We start from the raw sequence: 11268 nt of genomic DNA, 5'->3' as shown, positions 1-11268 counted from the left end.
CTGATGATGTACAGAAGAAACACATGGATAGACAAACAGATCTTCAGTTAGTCAGAAAATGGCTCACTTTCAAACAAACTAATGCAAGATGTTTATATCAGTACTGTCCATTTCAAGTATTAAAAGTTACAGTTAGGTTCCAAAAGCAACTTTACTTAAATATTATCAGACTTGAAAGGGAAAAAAAATCAATTATAGATTCTCTGTATTTCTTTCCTAAGTTTTGAGTCTTTAAGAAGATATCACATTTTTTTCTGTTTTTCTTTACTAAATACTGAACTGGCAGAAGCTTGATTTTTTTTTAAACCAAAACTGACACTGTGATTTATTATAGTATGATTTCAGAAGACAAGACTTGGGGAAAAAAACCATATAAAAGCAGGCAATACATTAAAGTCATTACTGTTCTCAAAATAACTTTCTGATCTCAGGTCCCAGTGCACGAATTGCAGAGGACAAAATGCAATATAATGTAAAATTTGGCACTGCCATGCAGTTTGGGCAAAAAAAAAAAGTCCTTTTATCCCAGTTAAGTTCCCTAGAAGCCAGTTACACACTAATTTGGGATTATATTTCCCACTCATGGCTGATGATGTTAAATTACATTGAAAGTGGCGTTAGTTGCCCAACACATAATTTGAAGAAACACAACTTAAATACATAGAGAAAACAAATATAATAGAGAAGACAGTACTTTATCTAAAGACAGACTTCCAATAGAAAACATTGGACTCTGCACATGGAACGTCGTGGGGCACCTTCCTGCACCACTGGGTTGTAACTGCTGGGACAGCTCACCCTGTGGATGCACACACAGGATCCTGGTTGGACCTGAGCTGGAAATATTCTGTACTTCTGGGTGCTTGAAACTGGAGCTTGTCAGTTCAGCCCCACTATTGTCTGATTTCTTTGGTGGTTTATTTTATTTGTTTGGGTTTTTTTAACTTTAGAGTGATTGAGTCTGTACTGGTGTTCTTGGATAATACTCTGTCCCCTGTGTGAGACACAGACACTCCATAGCCCCACACCAAAGTACATTTTCTCCCAAATATTCTCTCATCTTAACTGGGTTTGATCTTTGAGATGGAAAGTTCATCTATTCTACTTGCAGCCTTGGTTTTCTAATTCCACTGAAGCCTTTCACATCATCTGCTACTGTACAGAGCTGGCAAAACAATCTTCTTTCTTTCTGCCTAATCCTGACCCAATTTTAAAAAAAAAACTAACAAAAAACCAAAAACACCAACAACTTTTATAGTTTCAAGCCAGAACCAAGCAAAACAAAAGTGTGTTTCAAAGTCATTGTTCAATGGAGAAAAACCAGTTCCCAAGTCCTTTCCAAATCCAAAGTGGACAGTTCCTCAGTCACTTCCAAGCCGGAAAGAGGCCATTTTATGAGCCAGAAAGCATCCATTTTCTGCGTCAGTCCTGAGCCAGAGAGGCTACTGCCTGAGTCAGTTCCAGGGGGGGAATGCCTGGCACTTTTCCAAGCTTGGGAGTGTTGCTATCACAGCAATTGTTTGGTGATGCCACCCCAATAAAGCTTCATTATGGTGTTCCTCTTTCTATAAACTTCAGTGCCCTCCAGTGTCCCCAGCAATCACTTATCTAATATTAGGATATTAAAAAATATGGAAAGATTTTAAAGAGACTTATTAAAATGCAATTAGCAGCGTGTACGACTTAAGCAGTGAGATTATTTAAAAAAACGACTTGATTGTGTGGAATGCCACGCACCTTACAGAGATAATAAAGCTGCCAATCAAGTCCATTTTCAAATTAGGAAATTTTCATTCTTTTTTTACAGCCCCCTAAGTGAATATTAAAACTGATTATTAACCTCGGAGTGCAGCAGCAGCCCCCGAGCTCTGAATGGGAGGTTTCATAACCGTGGGTAGCCCGGGCTCCAGTCCCCGCTCGGGCTGAGATCTCGGCGCTTATTTAAAGGGACAGCGCTCGCCCTTGGAATGAGGAAACCAGGGAAGCCTGGATGGGTCCCTCGTTTGGAAAGGGGCAAAGCTCCAGAGCTTGGCATGGGAAGTTGGGAGGCCAAGCGAGCTGCCTGCAGTGGCCCTGCCGCGGTGTTTTAGAGCCGTGACAATCCGCAGGTAAGGCTGCCCCCGCACGTCCGATCCCCGCATCTCCACCAGCCCTCAGCTCCCGGCGCTCAACCTGCCTTTTGTCCAAGGGAAAATGTGCACATTAAATAAATGTTTCTGTGGGAACACACACCTCTGTCATACCCGGGTTGCTGTGCATAGATTCTCAGTGGATGTTATTATTCTATGTTATTACTTCCCTTGCTAAATGTAAAACCCTGTCATTTACCTTGCCTTCTTTTTATTTAATTTCTGTCCTACTGAGAGACAATCAAGTGTGACACTTCCTGCTATTTGACTTTGCTGGCATTTTTATTTCATTTATAAAAATGGATCTTTCTCTGAGAAATTAAGTCACATTACCTTGACAGGTTACTCCTTTTGCAGCTCTTTACTCCACTGTCAAAGTAGATTTATTGATGCTTCCTGGATTTCTCTCTTCAAGCTTGCAAACTGGAAATGATGAATCCTCTGGAAGGCAGCAAGCTAATTCTTGACTTGAATGCTTTATTTTGGGATAAATGCAAAGATTCAAAGGGACTATATTAGTAGGGGGTAGCCAGAGATTCCAACTCCAAAGCAGGAGTATATTTTAGTATGTACTCAACCTTAGTAAATGTCTAATTTTACCTTTGCTGATCTCTTTGGGAACACACACAGAGCCCTGAAGGTATGGACTTGGGCACTTCACCATGCTGGTGCCAGGCTGCTTTGCAGGAAGGGGAGTCCAGACAAAATCTAAAGAGGGAGAATGTCATTGAGTTTGGAAGCATCTAGAAGTTATTTTACCAGCACATGTCTCTCATGACTGTAAGTCCCTCTGGAATCTAGCTGTGGCACCTGGATCTACTTAGGATTCGCATGGAAGCTATCTGCACATCTTTTCAAAGTAAATAATCTGCCTGGGTTGGATAATGGGGGTTAGGAGGATGACAAATTGGGTTAATAAAATGTCAGCAAGAGCCAGGTTTTTAAGTCTGGAATGAGTCACAAGTGAAACAAGTTTAGTGGCCAGGGTTCACCCTTGATCTTGAATTGTTATTTGTCTACATCACTGAGTGAGCAGGGATCCAGTGTAATTCAGCATAACTGACACCCCAATATTCTTGGGGGTGGGGGGAGAAAGGTGTTACTGCCTCGTTAGTCATGGCAGTTAATGAGAAGCACTGAAGAAACAGTAACCACAGAGGTGGAATTAGACTTCCAGGTGTCTGGGCTGAAAAGCAGCACCCCCAGCACACCCCAAGTCTTGTGCTGCTCCTGAAGCTCTCAAAGTGCCTCTTTTCCACTCCCCGGTGTTTTCATGGCTCATCTTTTAACTGGTTTGGAATGTATGGAGTGGTTTATATGCTCATCAGGATGAACTGAATGTCCATGATCCTTTGGCAGTCTGAAGGTGAGAGGGGAAAGCAGTGCAGTCAGTACTGAGGTACATCAGAGAGGACACGTGGGGGCTCAGGGAGCTGCACTGCAGCTGGGTTGGTAAAACTGCAGAAAACAGTTCCAAAAGTAACTGTTGGTTGTGGGGTTTTTTGGTTTATTTTTCCCATTTCCATAAACAACTACTCACTGCTAAGCAAATTTTATGATGATTGGAACCACACTGGCAATGACAAAGAGAATTAAAGAGATGTAATGGACATATAATCTTTGGGTCCGTGAGACACTAAATGTATGGTAATGTCAGCACAGTAAATAACTCAGTTATTAACATATGCTAAAATTAGATCAAGCAAAACAAGCATTCACTAATACTGAGACAATTCCTGGCAGAGAAGAGAGATTACTGAAAAGGTTTGAGTAAGTGCTGTGAATGGGTGATTGCCAGGCTGGAAAGCAAACTTCCAAAAGCATGAAGACTTTGTCCCAGAAGCTGCCTTGCATTCCTTGATTAGGATCAGCTTCAAGAAAAGCCTCACCGTGGGTGCTGGCAGAACCAGACATGAAAAGAACAAGCTCTACCTAATGCCAAATCTTCCAGCTGCAGCTTTGACAGCAGGAATTGCCCTGCAAGTCTGTGCTGCAGAAACTCAACACAGAGTTACACAAATGGTAAAGCAGCAGGAAGTCTGATACCCAGCAATTCAAATAAATTAGAGCAACCAATTGAAAATACAACTGTGTGTTATTTGTAGCAGCTTATTGAGCAAGGTAAGTTTTGATCCAGACATTCCTGAGCATGGAAGTGAATAATTAGGTGACACAGTCAGAGCTTCTATGTTTCTTCTCCTAAAAATAGACATGGAAGATCTGAAACAGCAAAAGGGGAGAGGGAGAATATTGAAAGCACCCCTTCAGTAGAAAAGAGCAGTTCCAAACCCTGGGATCTTGCCACCCCCCTGAGCTTTCCTCACCCAGCCATGTGTGCTGCAGGATGTCTGGCTGCTCCAGGCTCCCCGGCTGCCTCTCACAGTCCCTCCAGGTGTCAGCCTTGCACTTTGCATGACGTTTTCTTCCCTCAGCCACATCTGGAATGAAGGGCTGGGTTCACTGGAGATTCCTGACAAGAAAGCATCAGAGATCTTAAAACGCATTCCCTAATTTCATTTCAGGACAAAATGCTGAATTATCACAGCCAGGCCTCCCTCAAAACGGTCAAGCTGACGCCTGGTGTGCGGGAGGGGATCTAAGTGGGCCCATTAACTCCCTGCAGGATCTGCCAAGAGGACTGTGAACATTTGCCAGCCCAGAAACAGTTCGGGAGCCAGGACTTCCACTTGAGTCTTCTTTTTTTAGGATCTAATTGACATGACTGTCCTTTCCTTGGCCTTAATCCCTAGCTACTTCCCAAGATACTAAAAGCTTTTGCTCTCCTCTGCACTCTTGCACATAAATCAGAACCACCCTGAGATTTTCTCACTGGATCTCGTCGTGGCAGAGCCCCTGGAAGCTTGAATGAAGGCAAGGACATGCAGGCCCACCACATCATCTGCCCCTGCTCTGACTCCAGGGTTAAACTGCTGGCAGTGCTGGTGTTTGGTTTAGCACGAGCACTGTGGGAAAGGCAGCAAAGAGAGAGAAATGGGCCTTGTCAGCCACACTTGCAGCGATAGGATCACACAGATAGCCCAGATGTCAGCAGGAAGATTCCCCTTAGGATGTTGCTGTAATTTATGATATTGCTCAGAATTGCTACAATTCTTCAGGCAGGTCAGATTTGGGATGTATTCTTAAAACCACATGCATGAGCAATAATGCATGAAACTGTGAAAACAGAGCAGGAAGGGGGGTGTGTCAAGGCTGAGTTATGTGGTGTGGTAGGTTTGCAAAAACGTGATGTTTGGTTCAGGCTGAACTGTCTCTCAGAGTCATGAGTAGAAATCAGAGGCTCGGCAGAGTCTCAGTCTTGCAGGTTTTGAGATGACATCAGTGAATGAGAAACTGCACTGAGGTCAGGGGGTAATTCTTGTAGTGTAGCCACAAAAGAGCTGTTCAGTGGCAACAATTTTCAGTAACTACCAGGCTGGGAAGGCTTCAAATATAGGTTGTGATGGGTCCAAAGGTCTGTATCCATTAACTGTCACAGGACAACTGGCAAACACAATAATGAAGGCAGTTTTCCACAAGGTCTTCCAAAAAGTCCGGGTGTTTCAAGATTTTTATGGCTGTTAGGAGCAAGTCTGTCATGAAAACACAGTTCTGGGTGTCAGGTGCCACCAGTTCTTCACTGTGGACTTTCAGAATGACCTTGGGGAGCCTGGCTTACCCCAATACCTCAGTTTTCCAAGTGGTTGCCTGCAACATTAACTGGCCAGAGTTTGATTAATTAATTGCATTATAAATGTAAGGGCACTAAAAAGACATGAAAAAATTCAGAAAGAGAAAGATAGAAGTCGATCACCTCTGGCAGTTTCAAGTGCACAAAAAGTCCATTTGGTCACATTTGGGTGATCAGTAGCTCTCACCACTCTCATCAAGGATGACTTTCAGTTCTACGAGCATTAGTTCTCCCCTTTCCACAGCTGTCAACTATTCCTCATGTAAAGGTCTTGCTCCTCTTTCAAAATTACCTGTATTAAGGCAAATTATGTGTTCCCTTCCTTTCCCTGTTGAAAGTCATTTACATGAAGAATCACAGAACCGAGATTATAGATACTGGGGGAGGGAATGCAGAAATATAGCTAAGACTGGAAATTTGGGTGGGCCTCAATTTATGGTGGACAGCCAAAGAACAAAGGTCTGATGTCATAGTAAATCATTTATATTGCAAATGATTTAAAATAATGAAAACCCATATGCATTAAATTTTGCCCTGTACATCCATTTGACATATTTTAAGTAGACAAAAGATAGATTTTACATAAATCTTCAGTAAATGTACTTCGAAAAAATATCACCAGGCAGTAAAGCCTAACTGTTTTAAAAACAGTCTTTGTCCTATACTTGAGCTCCTGCTTCAGTGGGCATCATTCAAAACCAGCAAAACACTACTCAGACTGTCTCCCCTGTCCTTGAGAGAAAACAAAAAAAAACAGAGAAGGAAAACTAAACAGCTTTTGAACAGATCCTGCCAAAGTTGTCCTTCACACTCTTCCAGGTGTTACAGGAATAGTTGCTACACCTTACCCAAGCCACCTGTGGCTTTGCCTCTGAAGGATTCTATTTCCATCCCCTAATATAAATTCTAAAGTTTGTATTCAATATTTAGGGTCTGTCACACACCAACAGGTGCAATTTTATAGACCAGTTGCCAGTCTGTGGATTTTAACCTTTGGCTCATGCCAGTCTGTGCTGATGGAAGCTCATGCTCTTCCACACTGGGAGTTACTACACCATCTAGAAAAAAAAATTAGAAAATCTCTGAATCCCAATGCACTGGAAGAGGCATCAAATTCCTTTGGAAGATGCCTGGCACATCTTCACCAGGAACTGAGCTCTGGGAATGGACTCGATACCTCTGAGAATCCCAGGCAGAAATCCTTCCCAGGCTCTGCTGCTGGATGCTCCAGAAAGGCAAGGGAGCCGACTTGCAGATGGGTTGATCTGACTCTGCCAAACAAAACAGAGCGAAGGGAATTTTGCATTCCCTGCATACAAGATGCAAACGTTTGACAGTTCCCACAGGTACCACTCAAAGCAGAGGTGGAGCCGGCAGATAACCCCCACTGCTGTGCTTTGAACCCTCTCACGGCTCGCAAACAAAGGGAGGAACGAGCACCTCGCTGCCAGCAGGGGCTGCGGGGCTCAGAGAGGCCGACTGGCACCGTTTGGGTCTCCAGGCACCAGGGAACATTTTTAATTCTAAGCCAGAGCTCTCTCGCAGACTGATCCTTTGTGTGTGGAACTGGGTTAGTAAGGAGCAGCCAGGACACCTCCAGCCCTGGATGGCTGATCCCAGATGTTTCAGTGACATGCACTTTAATCACCCTCACCTAACACTAGGGCTCTCAGGACCCAGACTGGTGGCCACTGGGTCTTTTCAGGTCTTTACAAGAGCCAAACTTGTAAAAATCTGATTTTCATCGTGTCTGCTGAGAGATTAAAACACACATCACCTGTTCTAATCAGTTTTAGAAGAGTCGAGTAAACAAGGATATGAAGCAGAAGGAATGTGGAAACCCTGCTCCTTTAACAAACAAGGTTGAAAATGAGATAGTTGGAATCACGGCTTTATAGGATCATGGGAAAATTGCCTAAAATAGTTTAGGTGCTATAATGAAGTCTTAGGTTTTAACTAAGGAGATTAGGAGGGGTGTGAGAACTAAATGATATTTCCAGGTACTTTTGTGTGGGTGGAAGCTTCTTATTTTGTTTAAGTGAAGCTTTTCTCTGGTGGTTGTTTATAGACTGCTTGGTATTGGTAAATTTTTACGTTGATAACTTGCTAGTGAATGGAAAGCTCTATTTATGGTAGGTATTTCTGGAGAAATTGTTCTTCCTCCTTATATTCCTGCTTTATTCTGAGAAACTTGATGCCAGGGGGGAAAATATACTTCCACTGAGTAAGGGAGAAAGGTCGGAATTATTAACTATTGACAAAATCAGAAAATCAGGCTGGATTCTGACTACACTGACAGGCCATTATTCGTTAAGTTCTCCTGCTTTTTACATGGTCAGGAGTAGGCTCAGGCACTTCATGTTTTTCAGTACCCACGGTTGTGTGATGCTTTTTTTCATCAGGAGCTTATATTTAGTTGCCCACTGCTGCTGTTTTTCATCCCAAGTGCTTTTGGGAGGGTGAACAGCTGATCATTACACCGAGTTTGCTTGCACCCCTGAGCACAGTTAACCTAGAGCAGCAAATAGTTATTGTATTGCACTTTGGTTTGTGCCTGTGGGCACACTTAAGTCAATATACATGATGGCTAGTACCACGTATTGCATCTGTCTGCACCCATGGGCCCTGCAATTGCCAGGGAGAGGGAGCTGGTGAATTAACTAGCACTGTGCCCGCTGGTGTAGTTACTTCAAGAGCAATACCACTGCTAATTGCTTAACTTCAACCTAATCATAATGCAAAATAACAGAACGAAAGTGCTGCGAGAATCCCAGTTCTTGCAGAAAATGGAGAGTAACATTTGTTTAATTCTAAGCTTGTTTGTTGCCAAAAGTGAGGAAGAAGCTCTTGGGGCAGGAGTCTGTGTTGTGGATAATTGCCCTTCTCCCCCTGCCTGTTTCACAGCCAGCACAGAGCTCCCTGCTCTCACCAAGCTCTTACCTGCATGAAATCCAGTTCAGGGCTGGTGCTTACTCTGCTCATTAGTGCAATTACCACCAGATGCTGTGTGAGATGAAGGTCACTCTGGCTCAGTGCCACGACTGCCTCTTCAATAGGGTGATTGCTAAACTAACTCTGAGTGGAAATGGTGCAGCAGGTAATGTTGACATGCTGCAATTACCGCTCCGTCCTCACAGCGTGTTCAAACAGCACTCGCTGCCTCCGTGCTGACTTGGCAACACCGGGACTGGCTTTGGGATGTGTATTGTGGGTCACTAGAAAATGTAGGAATTTCAGGAGAATGCCTCCCTCGAGCATTAGCTTATCTCTCAGCCTGTGTCTAGTCAGGTCCTGTCAGAAGTCTGTTGAAAAATGGTAATTAAGTGATAAGGCTGAGTGCCAAGTCACACAGGGATAGATGGGCTGGGGTTCAGTGGTGCTGGGAGCCAGTTTTCACACCTGAAGAAATCTGAAGTGGGAGTCTTGAATACTCAGCAGAAGACATTAATGCAAGGGATTGGATTAGCCTTCCCTAGCAGTAGGGTCCCCTTTCCTTACTAATAAGGCTTATTTTTACTTCTTTTTAGGAGACCAGTGCAAAGAAAGTCAAGCTAGATGGGCACTGGGAACACAGACTGGATGAGTGCCACAAAGGGGCAGATGAGGAGGGGAAAAAGGTGGTAGAATTATTTTCCTTATAACAGTGTGGTACAGACCACAGATTAAGTTGCTGAGCTGGTGGAAGCTCTGCAGTGCACTTTTTGTCTATGATGATGATGGCAGGGCTTCACAGCTCTGCTAATGCCAACCCTGTGTGGCTTCCTGTTCATATGGATCTTGTAATAAACACTGATTGTGTTACAGATGTCTCTGGTGTGACTGGAGACTAATGTGACTGTGACTGATGGACCAGATAAGCTCATTAGTAAAGTATCAGAATAAAATAACTTGGAGATGTGGAATGGCAATTATCCAGATGGAAAATGTCAGATTAAAACTGCAGAACAGTTAATAATGTATCGGTTTATAGTATTATCACTGCAAAGTAAAAAAAAAAAAGTGGGGTGTTTATCTAGAGGGTGATGCTGCTGAAAGCTGATGATTAACCTTGTAAAAGGGACTAAACCAGGAGGAAAATACCATGTTCCTGTGACCGATGTTTCTCCCCTCCATGTGGTTTTCTTTCACACAGGCTTGTCCTTCTTGTGACTGCAGCTCAGGAAAACCTGTGTAGATGGGCTCTTCTGCACTTCTTCTTTTTAAGTGTCAGTAGGAACAGGACTCCCTAAGCCATAATGCCTCTGGAGTTCAGAAGTTTATAATAGTGTACAGTGAGCTATAACCATTAAGTCTTCCACTCAAGTAAGTGGAGATTGGGTTTAGAGAGGATTAAGCTGTGTTATAGCAAACATTCACTGGGTATTAAAGGACAGGGCTAGAATTACTAGCTTTTTTTAACTTCTAGCAATCCTACAAAGTTGCTTTATGCAAGCTCAGTGAGCAGGGCAGTAAGAGGGGGAAAGGCACATAAAAACCCCCCAATATCTGGCAGAATTAATGAAGACATTGGTTCTGAGCGATGAACCAGTTGTTGGGGATGGCATCAGACAGCAAATGAGACACAGACCTGAGCTACCATGAAACTCTGCATTAGTCAGCCTGGTTAATCGAGTTCTTCCCCAAATCCTCAGGGAATGTCTGCAGATGTGCAGATGGAGGTAGGCTGGATCAGAATGGTTCTGTTTAAGTGCCAACACACCTCAGCCAGGATCTCTCACACGTGTCTGTCAGTGGGAGGGTCTGAGTCCTGCTCCAACTTACGGGTTTAAACACAGGCACCACCAGGACGAAGCTGATTCCAAACGATTGCTGTGCTCAGCATCTCCAACACTCCTGTCCTGTCCTGTGAAAAAGGGATCTTGAAGTGCACCTGGAGTCTCCTCCTGCCCGACTGGAAGAGCCCTGGGTACACCTCAGATGAATTCTCCCTAGGGATGGAGGCCCCTCATCTTCCCTGGAAGCACTGCTTAGGCCTTAGAATAGTTTGGGGGTGTTGTTTTTACTCTCGTGGTGGTTTGGGGTTTTTTTGCTGCAAATCACAGAATATCCCGAGTTGCAAGGGACCCACCAGGATCATCCAGTCCAATTCGTGGCCCTGCACAGTCACTCCAACAATCCCCCCTGTCCTGAGAGCGTTGTCCAAACACTCCTGGAGCTCTGGCAGCCTTGGGGCCATGACACTGCCCTGGGGAGCCTGGTCAGTGCCCGACCACCCTCTGGGGGAAGGACCTTCTCCTGAGATCCAACCTGACCCTGCCGTGACACAGCTCCAGCCGTTCCCTGGGTCCTGTCACTGCTCACACAGAGCAGATGGTGCGGCACCGCACGAGGATGTTGAAGACCCCAGTGAGGTCTCCCCTCAGTCTCCTCCAGGCTGAACAGACCAAGTGACCGAGTTGGGGTTGTTTTTTTTTCAGTCGGGAGCTCTCGTTCTCCTGGCAGCGCGGTGGG

General features: G+C 44.3%; 1 long non-coding RNA gene across 1 annotated transcript; it reads right to left on the bottom strand.

Annotated features, from left to right (window-relative positions):
* Nucleotides 1-262: 262 nt before the first annotated feature.
* LOC115307721 lies at nt 263-3193 on the bottom strand. The gene is made up of 3 exons (XR_003916062.1): nt 2730-3193; nt 2463-2604; nt 263-2176 (listed from the first exon to the last, which is right to left on the bottom strand). It is a non-coding gene; the product is annotated as an uncharacterized LOC115307721 (long non-coding RNA).
* Between the last annotated feature and the right edge of the window lie 8075 nt (nt 3194-11268).

This window comes from Manacus vitellinus, unplaced genomic scaffold (genome assembly GCF_001715985.3).
Source record: "Manacus vitellinus isolate BGI_N305 unplaced genomic scaffold, ASM171598v3 scaffold_46_pilon, whole genome shotgun sequence".
Taxonomy (NCBI): domain Eukaryota; kingdom Metazoa; phylum Chordata; class Aves; order Passeriformes; family Pipridae; genus Manacus; species Manacus vitellinus.
This window is presented reverse-complemented; position numbering and strand designations above follow the sequence as displayed.